Raw genomic sequence first — 18938 nt, 5'->3', positions numbered from 1 at the left:
AAATACCTGGAAGGGGTGTGTATGTAATGCAGAAATGTGCACGGAAGAGTCCACCAAAAGAAGTGAATCCAGTAAAGGAAAAGTAAAGAGGAAATTGCGGTGGAAGGAAATTCTGCATGAACTTCTTCTTGAAATCTTCCCAAGTAGCAGGACATTCTATGCTCTTGCGTACTACTGTCCACCAAAGTGATGCTCTGTCTATCAGATGATTAGTAACACACTTGATTTTATCTTTTTCTGGATAAGTTTCCTCATGGAAATAGTCATCAAACTGGCTAATGAATGATAAAACAGTCTTTCCTTCTCGTATGCCATTGAAAGTGCGAAACTTGAAACTTCGTTTACTTATCTTTGATTCCTTGCGAATGGTTTGTACTTCAAGAGTGGCATCGATGGTACGTCGAATCAAATCTTCAGCTTGAGGTTCTTCTTTTTCGGTGGACGCTCTTTGTAGTTTTGTCAATTGCGCTTGCAATGCTTGCCTAGCCCTTCGCTCTTCTTCCAATTGTAACATGATTAGATCCATCTTTTGTTCCATGGTAGGCTCAGGTAGGTCGTCTTCAGTCATAGGATCATCCATATGTGGGGTCGTCATCCTGTAAAACTCAATAAACCTTTCTCACTCAAAATCAGGTTAGCGGGATGAGCGTAGCTCAAATTTGGGGTTACAAGGCTATGTATTTTTGGGTATTTCTTTCTCAATTTTCAGAAAATCTGCAATATTTCCATCTTCGTTTGCTGAAAGTACTTCAACAAACTTGTAGATAGGTAGAACACCTTGCCACGAACAACTTTTCAGTTCAGAGCTTTTGCATAGGAACAAGTCTTCTACGAGTTTTAAGCACTAGTCAGTTCTGACTCCAGTTGACCTGTTTGACTTGCAGAGTTGTAGACTTAGCCGACTTGCAGAGTTATAGACTTGCAAAACTTAGGCCGACTTGATGAACTTGCAGGACTTGATTCCAATCGTCTTGCTGAACTTGACTTCTGATGCGCAGGACCCGGAGTTTAGTGACTTTGTTTATCCTGTGTGACTTGCAGAGCTTAACTTGGACTTAGATGATTAAGCTTAAAAAGCTTATTGTGCAGTCGTCGTGATTTCGTGGGGGGGGGCCGTTTTTTTCGCCACGCGGAAAAATCGGATGTCCTCAGAGATCTCACGATTGAAAATTTGAAGCACTAAGCTTCTTCTTAAGCTTATAAGCTTAACAATTAAGCTTTGATAAAGATAGATTAAGGAGTTTGCTCACTGTATAACCACGACTTGATGAAGGAGATGGATGCGTGGTCCTCCGCCTACAGAGCCTGGTCCTTCGCGATCTGACAGTAGAAACAGGGGTTCTTGATCGCCAGAAGTCTGCCTGTATCGACGGTTCGCGACGAGATTGACTGTAGAGCCTGATCGTTCCTGGAGCTCCGCCTTCGCCCGAGATTGGTAGCGATTGGAAGCTCTTGATCTCTACTCCGCTCTGATACCACTGGTGCGCAGATCGGTCGCAGAATGCTCACGTACTGAATCCCGGAAGGTCCCCAAGAACAATGAACTCTACCTTTTTGCACAAAAAACCATGTAAAAGCATGAATGACAAGAAGCAAGAGACCAATTGGGTTCAATCTCCCCCCATGCCTTGTGTGAGCGCTTCACAAAGCATGTATTTTATGTATATTTCCATCTTCATGCTCAATAATAGCCCAATTTACAAAAATATGACAAGCTTTTAGCTTTTGAGTTTGCTTTCTACAAAAATAGGAAAATAAAGCTAATGGACGGTGTCCATAGAGTCTGGCATGCCCAATCTCAATGTCCAAAATAAAAATAACATATTCGTGCGCATAGGCGCATACAAAATAATGATCAATAATCAATGTCTCAATAGACATAACAAAATATAGGCGTGGCGCCTATCAAAATATAATCCAAAGGTCGAATACTCGCTAGACTCCAATGCTTTCCTCCGCTACTATTGCTATCTCTACACATCAACTGAAGCATTCACAAACGTTAGTAAAATAATACAATTAAACCGACAAAAGTGAATACCTAGCAGTCTTCAGCTACATAAATAAATCAACTGGTCAAAAATAAATCCTAACCTTAATTTATTACGAGTGCGCACTCTAAACTCATAAACGTTTATTAATTTAATATGCATTTTGCGAAATCACCCGCTATGGAATCACCCATGTACACACTAAATTAATGAAACGCCCGAAAAGGACAGGCGTCCCCATCAACTTCTCGCACAAAGAATCCTCTTTGTGTATGAGCCCCGGTCATCTAAGTTTACGGAATCCACCGTGGCACGGAATCCACCATGGAATATGCCTCCTGGCATCAACCTAACCCAACTTTCTCAAGCTGCCCTCACAATGGTCCTCCTCAGCATCCCCACAAGAAACGCAAGTGGAAGCCAGGTACAATGGCCTTCAGAGAAATCAGGAGGTATCAATGCTCTTTTGATCTCATCAATGTGAAGGCGAGCTTCTCAAGAGTTGTTCGTGAGATTGTGCAAGACCTCTACCGCATAGAAAGTAGGAGATGATTTTTTGCACAAGGTCAAGAATGACCTAGTCGCTTTACAAAAGCATGTTTTCATACTCTACAATGTGTTGCAAATGCATTTTTAGTTGACTTGATGACTGATGCTTAGCATTGTTCAATACATGCAAAGCACATCATAGGACTTCCAACTTATAAGAAATCTCCAAGCAGTGAAGAATGCATTCATTCCAATGGAATGAACACAATTTGTAATGTTATCTTTTTTGGCATAGTGTTCTCCTTGTGCATTAGAGATATGACATACTAGTACAAAACTATTGTACATGTTCTTAAAATATGAATTAAATTTTTACTATTGTCCTTCACTCTTAACTTTGACTGTGCATCGTTGTTGTATTTACAACTCTTACTTATAGTTTTTGCTAACATTGTCAATTTCAATAGGAAAAACATGCAAAAATTTTGCCATTTCTTGTTTTAGACTTTTCTCTTGAAGCCTTCATATAGTCTATGTGGTGCGAAGATTCTAAGGCAAGTAGTCGCAATTTTAATTTCTCGATTTATCAAGAAAGTGACTCCAGACGCTAGACTTGAGACCAGGGGTTTGCATGCATCTCTTTTTTATTAAAAAAATGGCTCTTGGCCACCTAATGAGTACGCGTGTGAAGGTTTGTGGCATTTCGATAAAAGATTACAGATCTGTGATCACATGATGGACAGTGCATATAAAGCTGCATTAACCTAGTTTTTGGGTTGAAATGGATTAAAAGTTCATTCTTCTTCTCATTTTCACATCTTTTTTTCTTTGCTTCCTCCATTCCCACACCCCCAACCTCTGTATCTTCTCCATCTTTCCCTCCTCAAGCTTGCATGGCATGCACCAAGCAAGCATGCCAGCGTTTTGTCCACTTGAAGACCTCATGCCAAGGCGTGCCACCTAGAGCACAAGGTGGAGCTTTCTCTAATGTAGTAGCAGGTGCTTCCCATAGAGCACAATGACCACCATACAAGAAGAGGAGATGGAAATCGGACCCTGTCACCCTTTGGGAGATAAGAAGAATTCAATACGGATACGAGCTTCTCATCTCGAAAAGATATTTTCATAAGGTTGTTCGAGAAGTCATGCAAGACTAGGAGCTGAAAGGAATGGGAAGATTTTGGGCACGAGTGTGGGATGATCCACCAGCAGGAAAGTGGATTGCTCTAGCTATGGAGGCCCTACAAATGACTGTAGAGGGATTTCTCATTGACTTGTTTGATGATACATAGCTAGTGGCCATCCATACAAAGCATGTCACAATCACAGATAAAGATATGAACTTTATCGTTTGGCTTCGACACAGCAAGGTGACTCCTCCATAGGTTATGAGATTAATGATGCAAGGTTTTGTAATGACTGTTATAGCACTATAGCATCTTGGAAGGCCAAAAATTTTGTATACTCTGCCACATTGAAATATTTATCTATGTATATATAATATCGCATGCGATGTGTACTGAATTCAAATAATTGAGCAAAGTTATTTTGTTTTGTTTCTTGAAATGCACGACTCTTAATTTTTGTTTAATGTACGCACGTATCGAAAGTAGTAATACGTACCAATACGAGTTATGTTATTGCTTATGTACAATCGCAAGTGCAGTACTACGTGTTGACATAATTAAATTGGATTATATTAACATATGTGAATGTGTCATTCACGTACCACACATTATCGTCACACTTACACAAACTATACATTTATTCAATAAATATTTATTTATAGGGACAAATTAAAATATCTTATATACATCAACCAAAATACATGTGAAGACTCATAGTCATGGCAAATACAAAAAGCTGATGACCACCAAGTATTCTCATTGATTCCATGGCTTTTTCATCGATGGAGAGGAGGAGCCAGCTTCTAATGAAAATATAAGTTCATTCTTTGCTTCAAAAATGATGTGCTCCCCCTTCAGCTCTTTCTCCAGGAGAAGCGAATCTGATACGTTAGCAAGGTTGCCTAATGTAACAAGCATGCACATTGCTCCACCACTACGCATTTGGTCAAAGAAGTAAAGAAGCTTTGGCCAGTTGATTAGAACCACCTTCTCCAAGATATATGTCACAGGTATCCCTCGAAAAGGTCCAAACTTGGTCAAAGCTAAAATTTTCATGATTGTTTCTTGCTCTCATGGTGAGCACTTCTTATGGAAGACCACCAAGTGATCTACAACAAGGTTGCCAATGTAATCCTTTAGTGTTGAATCCTTCCGTTGATCAGCATGCTGAGCTCTTCCTTGCCTAAATGAAAACTCATCTATATACAATGTGTCTTGAATGACAAAGTAAAATTAAACAATATATTTAGCAACTAACTTAGAGTTATCAGAAAGTGACAAAACTTGATGGTAGGGTGCGTCGATTCCGCGAGAGTCCACCGGTGAAATCTTGGCAAAAAATAATGTATGTATCTACCCTATCTGAAACAGACGTAAAACTTCAGACATGGCTCCCACAAAGTGGCACCAAATGCCAGACGTTGCCCTCAAATACTAGAGTCCACCTGGTGCGCAATCACACTCCACGAGATCTAAATGTGGCGTACCTGGTTCCCCACCAATGGAAATAATACATACTCCATGCGAAGGATCCACATGGACTCGATACCTATTCACCACTTTTTGGTGATTCTTCCCTGCCTGAAATACCATGAGTTGTTCCAAAGGCACCCAAGTCATGTTGGATCCCTCAATGGAGTATGTGTAGGTAGCAATGGTACCTGTAAATCAAAAGGAAAGTTAGCCAATCCATCCCAAAATAAGATAATAGTCAAGTAAGAGAGAAAACTTTTACCTGAAAGCCATGTCCCTTGTTGTGACTCGACACTCCACTCTGATAGGATTGTGAGTCATTTTTTATGTCCAAGTTTTGCCTAGAATCCTTGTTACATAATCCTCCAATGCACTTTTTATGATGTATGTGCTTCTGGTATGTATCAAACCCTTACATTCCTTGAACATATGTGCAAAAAGTGCAATTACTATGAACCAGCTTCGATGTATCTTCTTTGAGCCGATGCTTGGCTTCATAGAGTTCAATATGTCTGGTGAAACTTTTGTGCTACACATGTGCAAAATGTCGCTACTACACAATGGCAATTCTATGGTATTGAGATTCGATATGTGTATAGACTCAAGGGTTCCATATTCTTGACCCCCCTTGGGCAATATGTACTTAGAGTCATAAAAAAAAATAAGGTCCTCTACGAGCCACTTAGCTGTATGCCCCTCAAAGAGAAATCTACCAATTTTGAGGTGATAACACTTAAAAGAACCTGTAAAACTCTCAACATTTTGCCACTCACAACAATCCTAAGGGTATAATTCTATAAATATGAGACAAGTAGTTATATAGAAATCATGAGATTTCTCATTCTCAATGAATTGCAAATACTTACTATTTGCAATGTTTTGTTGAAAGGGCATAGTGGGCGCAATATGTAGTTGTTTTTGCATGAATACATGTTGTACAAACGCCTCTGTTACAAGGTGAGAATCAACATTCTTTTTCCTGAGAGCTAAAATTTTACCCTTCTAGTGCTTTGATACATCTGCAATTGTAGATGGTTTCATCCTGAAAGCTCCCTTCATACTTGGATGCATACGTATTCAAGATGAGCTTGTGTGTAATGAGTATTACATTCATTTGGAGTCATCCTTTCCCTTACAAGTCAAGGTTTAAGGTCTTTTATTTTATTAAGAAAGACAAGAGAAGGAATTCTCTCACTAAGAAAGACGAGAGACGTGATCCTCTGGAAGTGAGGAGAGAAGTGATTTTCTCTTTCTAAGGTCTAAAAAGACACAAGCTTTTGTGTGGAATTCAATCTTAAGGTTGAGGCCCAATGCGATTTAATGAACTCTCCGTAAGGTGGTTGCATGGACCAAAAGTTAAGAGTACAGTTTAAAAAGCCGTTTAAAAAAAAAAGACATGGTGAATCCATTTTTAAAATATATTGTGATAGAAAGACAATCTCTAAAAACAGGCCGTGAAGGTTATTGGAAATAATGAGATCTATAACTTTTTATGTTGGACGTTTTTTCATCCGAGCAATGCATAGAGAGATATCTCAAAATTAGTGATGCAGAGTAGGTCTTTGAACAACCACATGTTGCATGAAGATCAACTCAAGTCTCTCTCCAAGAAAAGAAGCTATTGAAATCCTATAAAAGAGGAGGCTCTCCTTGGGTATGGGAGAGGTGAAGGAAGCATCACTTTGCATGCATCCAAGAGAAGAAGAGAAGGTGCAAGTGCTGCGGAAGCTCTACTAAAATCAAGTTCTAAGTAGAAGAGAATATGCAAGAGCTGTGAAAGCTTTGCTGAAATCAAGTTTCAAGAGGAGAAGAGAATGTGCAAGTGCTACGGAAGCTCTGCTAAAATCAAGCTCGAAGAGGAAAGCCCTACATATATTGTGTAGGAGAGAAGGAGACTCAAGAAGGATCAAAAGGTGCCAACTTCCAAGTTGTGCAAGTGTTAGCATGCAAGGAAGCGTAATCTTGTTTTCAAGATCTACAAGTAAGAATTGGTTTATGTGTAACGGAGGAGCTTGCTCCTTGTTAATAATATAACTCCACAAGGGGGGGGATTGGCCCATCTTCTAGTCCCTAGTGTGTTGTCAATCTCTCCCTCTATATATATATATATATATATCTCTCTCTACAACTTTCTTTTCTCTCATCTATTCTCTCTCTGCGCCAGCATAATATTCACCATATATCTTTTAAGTATATAAGAAATTTGAGCGTGTATCTCGGATCCTATAATAGTGGTATCAGAGTAAGTGTCTCTTCTTTTCTCCAAGTAAAGGCAATCCTTGCAAGAAGAAGGTAAAGATGGCAAAATTGATGAAGTGCCTACAAGTGAGCAATTAGAGGCTCAATTGACAAAGTATCGTAGCTTGTTGGAAATTCCCAAAGTACGTCAATTGATTGACAACTTAAGGGCAAGGCAATAAGCTACTTATGAAGGATCGAATTCTCCAAAAGATGATGATACTGGAGGAAACACCATTGCATCAATGAATGGTGAAGGTGCAAAGCATCTAATTGCTGAGAAGCTTCCTAGAAGGAAGAAGGACTTTTGGGTCAAGAAGAGTAAAAAGACTCACGACTAGCTATTCCCCTAATTACTTAAGTTCCTCGTCCTCCTCATCGTCTTCTAGTTGTGGGAGCTTTTGCTCAACCGCCAAGACCCACGTACTGCTTATTGTTCAAGCATTCCAAGTCGAGCACTAGTGGCTACCTCTCACATAGCCGACGCGCCATCCATATCTACAGGTGTAGTGAGCTTACCTCCATGCTGTTTGAGTTACCTCCTCTCCCGCGCACTCCGGTAGCTCCACGATCCAAGTGCAAGCTTCAAGCAAGCTCCATTCTCAAGCTCCACACTCCAAGCTCCATTACCACGAGTAAGACAAGAGAAGAGAAGAAGAGAGGAGAAGATGGAGAGCTTCTCCTCCTCGGTCCCTCACCCTCACACACTCACTCCCTCACACTCTCACAGTCCCTCTCTCAAGCACAAGATCAAGCAAGTAAGAATAAGAAGAATAAGAAGAAGAAGAAGAGGAGCGCCAATTTTGGCCACACACAAGAATGAGCTTCTCATTCACTTTTGAACTTTATATACATAACCCTAAATCCCTTTTGGGCAGTCATCCCCTTATCTCCTTTTTTCAATGGTCGGCTGTGGCCTAGGCCCTTTTCCCCATTGTCCTTCTATCTTCCTAGATTCCTTTTCACCGCTCATCTACATTTACAAATTGCACGGGTGAGAGCCCAGCACTCCTTGAATTAAACCATGATGTTCTTGCGCTCTTTTACAAAAGTATTGACTTGCGCTTTTCCTTGTGCGCCTTTCTCCCTTATTTAGGATTTTTTCTCCTTGTGCGTCTTTGTCTTTCGTTTCACTTTGCCTTGGCCTTTGTCTTTTGCTTTAGCTTTTCCAGATTTTCCACCTTCGTTTGTTTGAGGGTTAACATTACCGCCCTCCTAGACGAGTGCCAGTCCCATGGCACTCACCATCGTAGGTAGCAGGCTTTAGCATGCATCGAAGACGTGGGTGGAAAGGACGTCTGTGGGTTGCTATGGAGGAGTGTTGGTAGTGGTGGGGAGGAAGGTCGGTGGGGGCACATTGGTGGTTTAGGTGGCTGGTGGTAGGGCTATTGGAGTTGGTGGTAGGGCTGTTCTTTGTGGGGATTGCACTGATGGAGAACAAGTGGCTGTTTGTTGGGGATTCTGCACGATTCTTGGCGGACTTGCAAGATGATAAAGGATAGGAATTCAGAGTTGAGTGTCGATGAGGAGCAAACGACACCTTTGTTGCAGTCTTCGATACCTGTAATTGAGAACCTCTCATAAGTGGTCTCTCCCAAGGGGTAGTGCTAGTCTTCTCTATCGTGCACAAGACATAATTCAATTAGTTTGGAAGACAGGTTGAACTCTAAGCAAGCTAAGAGTATTGTCTTGCACTTGAGGACCCAAACTGTGTATATACTTTGGTGAAGATATTATGTGAGTGCTCGTGCATGCATACTTAGATATTACGTAGGTAGAAGATCGTGGGCTGGTTTCTCGTAACAATGTGTGGGCGAAGCAAAGTTGTTCATATTGAGAAGAGGTACACGTGAAGGTGTATGAGACATCCTTTGCGTTGTGACTACACGACGTAGCCTAATTGAACAAAAGGACACCGCACTTTCGGTAGATGGGAGCTATTGAACTTGCTTGATAGGGATGGTGTACTTTTCATGGCCATTCGTGCAGTGCTTACCACAAGTGATTGCAATGGTATTAAGGCAGAGTGCAAGAGAGAATTGTGCAAATGGGTCAGGGTGATAGATCTAACCATAGGCGAGACAAGCTCCCTAGGTATGACCTGCCCTTGGTGTGCCCTGAACAATTGTGGGTGATGCTAAGGGGCTAGGGGATTAGGGACGGAGCCAATCGACCAAGGTCATTGGACGCACCTAATTTGAGGACCCCTAGGTGCTGTGCCGTGATCGTGGGTGCTTGTTATCTTTTCGTTCTCCTTTTTCTTTTTCTCTTTTTTTTCCTTTTCTTTTTTCCTTTTCTGTTTTCTTTTTTTTCGTTTCTTTTTCTTATGCTTTTTTTCTTTCTTCTTCTTTTTTTTTTGACTTGCTTGAGTACAACCATTGTAATATGTTGAGGCTATCAACCTTTCAATGGGTTGGGAAATGTCAAGCTTCGAAGGCTCAAGAAATGGATATTACAGTGATGATTGTGCCCTAGCCTCGTTGTTAGAGAAGCAGCTGTTGAGATGGGAAGATACACTTGAGATATTGAAAACCTCTTTGTGACACGCGATGTTGGTATAATTGAGGTAACAACTCTCGTGAGCCATTTGTAGAGCTTGACCCAGAAAGAGAGCATAGCCCATGACTATGCTTTGGGTCATGTGATGTGGGCACTCTTAAGGGTGATTCTTCGCGTTCGCCAGCGTGGTTTTGTTGCGGTTCTTTGTAAGGTTGGTGGTGTTGCGGTGACTTGGGCATTGAACATGTTCGCACGAAGACCTGTGTCATCCTGCATCCACTTGTCACTTCATGAGAGCATATGCAAGTCGCATGCGTCAAGTACAATGAAGAAATGCAATCATGTCAAGATATTACTTTTTCAAAAACCTATGATGCTAATTGCGATGCCTATTCTGGTTCTTGTTAAAGACTTGGCATATATTAGCAATAGGTGAGGAAAGTGTGTACAAGCGGGGAGCCTGCCCCTTTAACCATCAAAAGACAAAAGGTTACGGCAGGATGGCCTTTGCTAAGTTGGGAGCTACTCTATTTGCACAAGGCGGGGTAAGTCCGAGTGGTCAGGTGACTGAGGCTCTGCTGGTGGGGGGGCTCCTGTGAGGTTGGGTAGGGAAGATGTCGACCAAGACCTAAATGGTGTAGTCTCTCGCCGCAACCGTTTCCAAAATGCTTTTGAAAAATGCATCGAATTCTTCCTTGTCTCGAGCTACCCTTTCTGCCTTTGAACACCTGGTGCCCGAGCGTCTATTAAGGGCTCGCACAACTGGTGTTGCCACGCCTTGTGTACTTCTTTGAGCTTCTATTCCTCTAGCCTAGGGATTCTTCGTCCTATGTCCGGGGTGGTGTCTCTTGGGACCTCGTTTCTTTGAATACATTTTAAGACTAGGCACGTAGCGCACCGGCGGAGGAGCTTGTGCTGCATGTTCCCTTTGACGGCGGAGACCCTCTTTGCAAGCCTGCTGCCCTGGGTGCTCCATGTCTTCCACGTAGGGGGACCTGCAAAATGTGAGCCAAGGATTAAGCCTTGATACATGATAAAACCATTCGCATGGAATGGATTATAGTATGGTTTATCAAGCACATATGGCGAGAAGGGGAGGGGTGAGGCATGCAGTGTTCGTTGTAGAGGGATGGCCCCCATGATGATGTTCATTTGGCCTCCAGCCATTAGCAGATCTTGGCTCATGCTAAGGTACGTGGAGTGGTTGTCATGGATGGGGCAGGGCACATCCTCGGAAGGATAGACCGGGAAAGGTGTATAGAAAGGGATGGTACCCTGTCTACACTCTTTGTTTCCTTTGTCTTCCTCTTTCTCTCTTCCTTTCCCTCCCTTCCTTCCTCCCTCTCTTTACATATATCTCTTTGCAAAGAAAAACAAAAAAAGAAAACAAGAGAACACAAAAATAAAGCAAGAAGAGGCAATGTATCTACCTCAAAGGCCTGAAGATGAAACCCTTTGTACCTTCTCTTCGCACCTTCCCTCCCTTCTCCCTTACACACTTCTCTTTCTTCTTCGTGTATAGTGGTGGTGGTGGTGACGATGGTGATGAGCTCCCTCGTGGTGACGATGGTGATGAGCTCCCTCGCTCTCTCTCTCTCCCTCTTCCTCTCTCTCTCTTGTCAAGATTGTGGGAGAGAAGGAAGGAGTCTCACTTGTAGCTTTCTCACTTGCACAATGGGGGAATACACACAAAGGTGGAGGCTGAAAATAGTTATCCTCTTCTTACTTGTGTAAGCCAAAAGAACTCAAGTACATAGAAATACAAGAACCCTATATATGGGTCTCAAACCAAACTCAACTAACTAAGGTGGCATACTAACTAAATCACGAACTAAAGTAGATAAGGATAGCTGTCATCTAGCTATTATTCATGGGCGGTGTACCAACCGCATCTGCAAACTGACAAGTCGATGACATAAATGCACAACGGTCACCCTGGCATATCACGAGTGGAGCTCGATATTTCAACGCTCCCCCTTGAGCTCGATCCAATTCTTGCACACCAAGCAGGTCTTTGAATATGCGTAGCTTCTCTGCGCCCAATGCCTTTGTAAATATGTCACCTACCTGATCCTCTGTGCTGACATAAACTAGATCAATAAGATCTAGTAAAACCCTCTCCTGCACATAGTGATAATGCACCTCAATGTGCTTTATTCTAGCATGATAGACTGGGTTATTTGCCAAGTGTATACTGTTCATGTTGTCACAATAAATGACAACTGACCCATCTGTAGGCTGATGCATATCATAAAGTAGCTTATGCAACCAAGCTACCTCACATGCAGCCATTGCTGCACCCCTGTACTTAGCCTCTGTGCTCGACAAGGCATTTGTAGGCTGTTTCTTGCTGTTCCAAGTGACTGCAGCACTCCCAAAAGAGAACACATATCCACTGGTAGATCGTCTATCAGAAATACTACCAACCCAATCAACATCAGTGTATCCATGCAACTGTATCTGAACCCCAGTCTCATAAAGTAGTCCATACTGCAATGTGGATTTCACATACCTGAGTATGTGTCTAGCCGCATCCAAATGCAGTTTCCTTGGAGCCTGCATAAACTGACTTACCAATCTAACATCATAGCTCAAATCTGGCCTGGTAATAGTCATATAAATTAAACTTCCTACTATGCGTCTGTACATAGTAGGGTCTTTCAAAAGCTCACCTGCATCTGCGCTCAGCTGCACATTCTGCTCCAAAGGAACTGAAATAGGCTTAGAGCCTATCATCCCATATTTGGATAGCATGTCCAATCCATACTACCTTTGCAAGAGCCGTATCCCACCTGGTGATCTAATCACCTCAATGCCGAAGAAATAACGCAGCTCTCCCAAATCCTTCATCTCAAACTTCTGCTTCAATAGCATTTTCACATGAAGGATATCTTCATCACTGTCACCTGTCAAAATCAAATCATCAACATAAATGACAAGTAACATAATACTTTTCTCTGTTTTTCTCACATAAAGTGAGAAATCTACCTTGGAAATCTGAAAGCCAATAGTAACAAGATAATTTCCTATCTTGTCAGACCATGCTCTAGGTGCTTGCTTCAAGCCATACAAGGCTTTCTTCAACCTGCAAACAAACTCAGGATAAACAACATGCACATAACCTGGTGGCTGCTCCATATAGACCTCTTCTTGCAAATCACCATTCAAGAAGGCATTCTTTACATCCATCTGATGTAAAGACCATCCCTTTGATGCAGCCATATCAATGACTGCTCTTACGGTTGCCATCCTTGCAACCGGACTAAATGTTTCTTCATAATCAATGCCATATCTTTGTGCATACCCCTTGACTACTAATCTTGCCTTGTATCTGTTCACAGAACCATCTGCATTGTGTTTCACGTTATAAACCCACTTACAACCAATTGCATTCTTATCTTTAGGCAAAGGTAGAAATTCCCATGTAGCATTTTCTTCCAAGGTATCCATTTCTTCATCCATGGCTTTCTCCCATTTTTCTTTTCCCATGGCTTGCTCAAAAGAAGTGGGTTCTGGTTCATGTATCACTTTGACCATATTGGCATAGTGAATGGCTGTAAATCCATCATATTTCAGCCTATCCACAGGACACCTAGCTCTAGTAGACCTGCGCAAAGTAGGTTCAATCCCAGATGCTCTCAAAACATCCCTGGTTTTCCTTACTCCAGGTGTAACTATAGAAGGAATACCCAACTCATCATCAATGCTGTGTTCTGAGCCACTGGATTCACCATCCACATAAGAGTGACCTGCATTCACATCAAACATGGGCTGATCTACCTTCTCTTTTTCTTTTTGTGATACCTGCATACCACTATCTGCATTTCTTTGAGAAGATTCTCCCGATCTCAATCTGCCTGTCCATGGCAAAGAATGTGAACCACTGCTAGAGGATACTCCAGGTCCACTAATATCTTGTGACTGTTGCTGTGAATTCTGTGCAGTATTACCATTTTCTGCATCTACATTATCAATCACATTTACTGGTTTATACCAGCTACTCATCTCATCAAAAACAATATCTCTTCTCACTGTAAACTTACAAGTAGAAGGGTTATAGCATCTATACCCTTTTTGCTGCAAAGAATAACCAATAAAGATGCACTTCTCAGCTTTTCGATCCAACTTGGATCTTAACTCATCTGGCACATGAACATAGGCAATGCAACAAAAAATCTTCAAATGAGAAATATCTAGTTTCCTACCAGTATACCTCTCCTCTGGAGTCATCCCATGTATTGCTACAGTGGGAGTCCTGTTCATTATGTAGACTGCTGTAGCAACTGCCTCAGCCCAGTAAAAATCTGGCAGGTCTTTTTCGTTGAGCATGGCACGAGATACCTCTCCAATATCCCTGTTTTTCCTTTCTGCAATTGCATTTTGTTGTGGGATATGACTGCATGAATATTGCTGCTTTATGCCATGCTCCTGCAGGAACCTTGCAAACTCATTTGAGAGGTACTCTCCCCCTCCATCTGACCTTAGGTATTTTATTTGTAGGCCTGTTTCTTTTTCAACCATAGCTTTAAGAGTTTTGAAATGCCCAAAAACTTCACTTTTCTTTTTCATAAAATATAAACTTTTCTACTATAGTCATCAATAAAAGTGACAAAATAATGACAACCTCCAAGAGATGCAGCTTTAGTAGTCCACATATCAGAGTGGATTAATTCCAATGGCTTCTTACTCTCTTGAACATGTCTAGGAAATGGTTTCCTTGCCTGTTTTCCAAATTGACATGCTTCACATACCTTATGCATTTCTGCAACCTTAAATTTAGGCAATCCTGCAATAATATTTTGGGCTTGCATTGATTTAAGTTGCTGTACATTAACATGACCAATGCGTTTCTGCCAGATATCAATATCTGCAACTACACCGATCCCATGTGCAAACATTGCTGCACTCAATTCAGGCATGTCTGCATCCAACGTAAACATTCTGCCCTTCTTCTTTCCCTTTGCTATCAAGCGACCTTTATTCTTCATATCCTCAACAAAGCATCCATGAGAATTAAATCTAACTTGCAAGCCCTACTCAACCATTTGACTAATAGAAACTAGGTTCTTGGTGATATTCGGGACATGAAATGCATCCGACAGGTATTTCTTTTTCCCATCCTACATAGACAAATGAATTTTTTCAATCTGCACAATAGGATGTGCAATATCATCACCACTCTCCACAAATCCTGGTTTTTCCATTTTCCTTGCATCCTGCATCCATTCTGCATGACCTGTCATGTGGTTTGATGCACCTGAGTCAACATACCACACATCATTTCTTTCTTTTGCACTTATCACAGAATTGGTCATTTGCTGCACCATAAACAAATGCTCATTTCTGTCATCACCCTGTCTACTAGAAGATGCATAATTCCCTTGTTGCAATTTTCCATTCATGATGTCATTTTGCTTTTCATAGCAGTCTTTAGCCATATGACCCATTTTACCATAGTAGTAGCATTCAACATTGTTGTTTGCATTTTGGCCTCTTTTCCATCCACCACGACTTCTTTGGCTCCCCCTGCCTCTAAAGTTACCATGTCCTCCTCCAAAGGACTAGTTTTCTTGAGTTTCCTGCATATTCTAATTTCTACCACGGCCTCCAGATTGGCCTCCTCTACCTCTGCCTCTACCTCTTCCAGCATTTGAGTAGAAGACAGCTTTTTTTGAAGTTCCTCCTGAAGAAGATGCACCACCATTTCTCTGATCCTCATAAATTAGAAGAGCAATCAACTCCTCAAAATCAGGAAATCTTTCACGGACGGAAATCGATGTTCGAAACTGTGCATAATCCTTTCCTAGACCATTCAAGGTCACAGAAACTAAATCATCATTTTCCACTGGTGACCCAATGGAAGCAAGTGCATCTGCAATCTTCTTCACCTTCATGTGGTAGTCATTGATGCTCATACTTTCTCTTTGCACATTGTGCAACTCTTGCTTGAGTTGCATTTTTCTGGCTTGCGTATTTGTGCTATACATTTTTGACAAAGTATCCCATGCCTCCTTTGGCGTACTTGCATCTTGAATATGCACAATCATAGAGTCTGAAATACTGATAGACAGTCAGTACATAACTTTCATGGCTCTCTCATGCCATGCTTTAAATGCTTGCATTTGCTGTTGATTGGAAACATCAAGAAGAACTGGTTCTTCTTCATTTCCTACAACGAATTCCCAATATCCTTTTCCCATAAGGAAATTCGTCATTCTGAACTTCCATGCTTGGAAGTTGTTCTTGTCAAGCTTTTCAGTGACAATCTGTTAAAGAGAATCAGACGCCATTACAGAACACTGCAAAAAATTCTGTCACTGCAAAGAACATAGCTTCAGCACACAAGGGCAAATCTGCAAAACTTACGAAAGTGGTATTTGACCACACAGTCACTTCCTAGTGACGATTTTGCATCAATAGGCAACAAGGATGATTCTGTAACTCCCAATGTCTCTGCGCACAGGCATACGATGCAATTTCTATAGTAACTTTTCACCGACCTGTAGAACAATGGTCGCATAGCATAAAACAGGGTCTTTTCCTAAGTGCATGCAGAAAACTTCCGCCTCCAAAACAGGCTCCAAAATGGCCTCAAATTAAAAAAAAGAGCAACCAAGGGCTAAAGGCCTCTCCCATAGCATATACTGCCCTCTTGCTACACCGCGAAGGGCATCTCAATCTGAGACAATGCACTCTTGCACTTTCGAGCTGTGCTACCTGCAGAGACTTGCTCCCAAAACAGAAAAATGAAAGCAACACTGGTTCTCTTACCAGAACACCACGAACTTGGTTTGCTTTCTTGAGCCTTCTTACCACGAACAAGGCTCTGATACCATGTCAAGATTGTGGGAGAGAAGGAAGGAGTCTCACTTGTAGCTTTCTTGCTTGCACAATGGGGGAATACACACAAAGGTGGAGGCTGAAAACAGTTTTTCTCTTCTTAGTTGTGTAAGCCAAAAGAACTCAAGTACATAGAAATAGAAGAACCCTATATATGGGTCTCAAACCAAACTCAACTAACTAAGGTGGAATACTAACTAAGCCATGAACTAGAGTAGATAATGATAGCTATCATCTAGCTATTATTCATGGGTGGTGTACCAACCGCATCTGCAACTGACAAGTCGGTGACATAAATGCACAACGGTCACCCTGGCATATCACAAGTGGAGATCGATATCTCAACATCTCTCTCCCTCTCAAAGCTTTAAGCTCTCTCACTCTCTCTTTCATTCTTTCTCACAAATGTTTTCTCGGCAAAGGTCACACTCAAGTTTTCAAAACTTTTTTCTTAGACCCACATTGCTATTAGCGTCGCTATATGCGTCGCTATTTGTGTCTCTATTAGCATCGCTATTAACGTCACTATTTGCATCGTTATTTTCATCAATAATAAAATTAGCGATGCTAATAGCGACGCAAGTAGCGACGCAAGTAGCGATGCTAATAGCGACGCTTTTAGCAACACTGCTTTTTTGCGCCGTAAATGGCCGTCGCTATTGCCCCATTTCCTTGTAGTATTGTGGTAGGCATAGGATTGTTGCAATCATAGAATTTCTTTACCCATCGCAGCAATGGATTTTTCATTGGCATGATTTTAGGTTGGTGAACTTTTTCCTCATCATTCGAAGCTGATGCTTCCTGCTCCTTGATGCTGGGGAAAACTCATGTGACAGGCTCATAGTAGACTACTTCATTGGATGATAACTACTTCATTGAATGATAAAGTGGATGAATGCATATTCTCCTCCTCCACTATATGTGGTTTCTCCTTGAATACCATATCATGGCTCGCTATGATATTCTTTGCCTCTTGGTCATACATATTGCAAGCATTTTCTCACCACTATAACCCAAGAATATACATTTTATGCTTTTTGGATTTAATTTGTTTCTTTTATCCTTTGAAATATGTGCATACTATTCACATCTAAAAGTTCTAGAATGTAAGACAGATGGTTTCTTACCAAAATAGGTCTCGTGAGGAGTTGTGACCCTTAAGAGCCTTTGTGTTCAACAATGGTATTCTATTGAGGTGTATGAGACATCATCAATCAATGCTTAATTACTTTTCTCTTGCCAAAGTCTTCAAACTTCTTTGAGTTGAACTCACTACCATCAGCTATTCTAAACTTCTTCATACTTTACCTTGTTTCATTCTAAATAAGTTTTTGCCATTCTTTAAACTTACCAGAATCTTGAACCTTATCATGAAGGAAGTACACCCACATCTTTCTATTGTAGTTATCGATGATTAACATAAAATAAGAAGATCCTCTTAATACTTTTATAGGCATTTTATTGCACAAGTTCACATGCACCAGCTCTAGAGCAACCTTTTATCTATTCTTGCTTTCTTGTGGAAATGCATTTCTTTATTTCTTTTCCATCATACAAGCTTCACATTGTTCATTTTAGTTGCTACACGTAGGTAAGAAACCAAACCTTGCTTATGCATCTCCTTCAATATTCCAAAACCAATCTAACTAAATTTTTCATGTCAAAATTTACTTTTGATCATACCAGTAGTGATTGTAAGAGCACTTCAATATTCCAAAGCCAATCTGACTAAATCTTTCATGTCAAAGTTTACTTTTGATCATACCAGTAGTGATTGTAAGAGCACTTAGCTCATACAAGTTGTTCCTCCTTTCTCCTTTACTAACAACTTTGCTAGCATTGTTGATAATTTTTACACATGTCTTAGTGAACCTCACCTCATGGCTAAGATCAGTTTATAGAAGCAATTAATAGGGGTTTTCTCTTAATCTTTGGAACATACAACACATTTGAAATGCTTTTGAGTTTACCGTTTACACTAACAAAGGAAATAATATAGATGCCCTCATCGGGGCATTTTTCATCATTCCCAATCGTCATAGTGATGGATTATTATAGAGGCTTCATAGAACTATATAGACTCAACTCTTTTCCTTCTTATTCTTGTGAACACCAAGAGGAACACCAAGAAAATAGGAAATATATTGTAATAAAATCTATCCTATCACACCAATAAGCATGTTCTTCATATATTTATCAACCACAAGAAGAAAAATAATACCAATCTTCTCAAATCTTCATAGAAATTCATATAACAATTCTTCCACCAGGTTATCACAAC

The 18938-nt window shown here is 40.9% G+C and overlaps 1 pseudogene; it reads right to left on the bottom strand.

The window, feature by feature from the left end:
- Positions 1 to 10628: 10628 nt before the first annotated feature.
- LOC148040160 (uncharacterized) overlaps positions 10629 to 18938 on the bottom strand; it is a 92512-nt pseudogene continuing 84202 nt past the window's right edge.

This window comes from Lygodium microphyllum, chromosome 2 (genome assembly GCF_053477565.2).
Source record: "Lygodium microphyllum isolate KBCC chromosome 2, Lygodium_microphyllum_v1.1.10, whole genome shotgun sequence".
In the NCBI taxonomy this organism is placed as follows: domain Eukaryota; kingdom Viridiplantae; phylum Streptophyta; class Polypodiopsida; order Schizaeales; family Lygodiaceae; genus Lygodium; species Lygodium microphyllum.
This window is presented reverse-complemented; position numbering and strand designations above follow the sequence as displayed.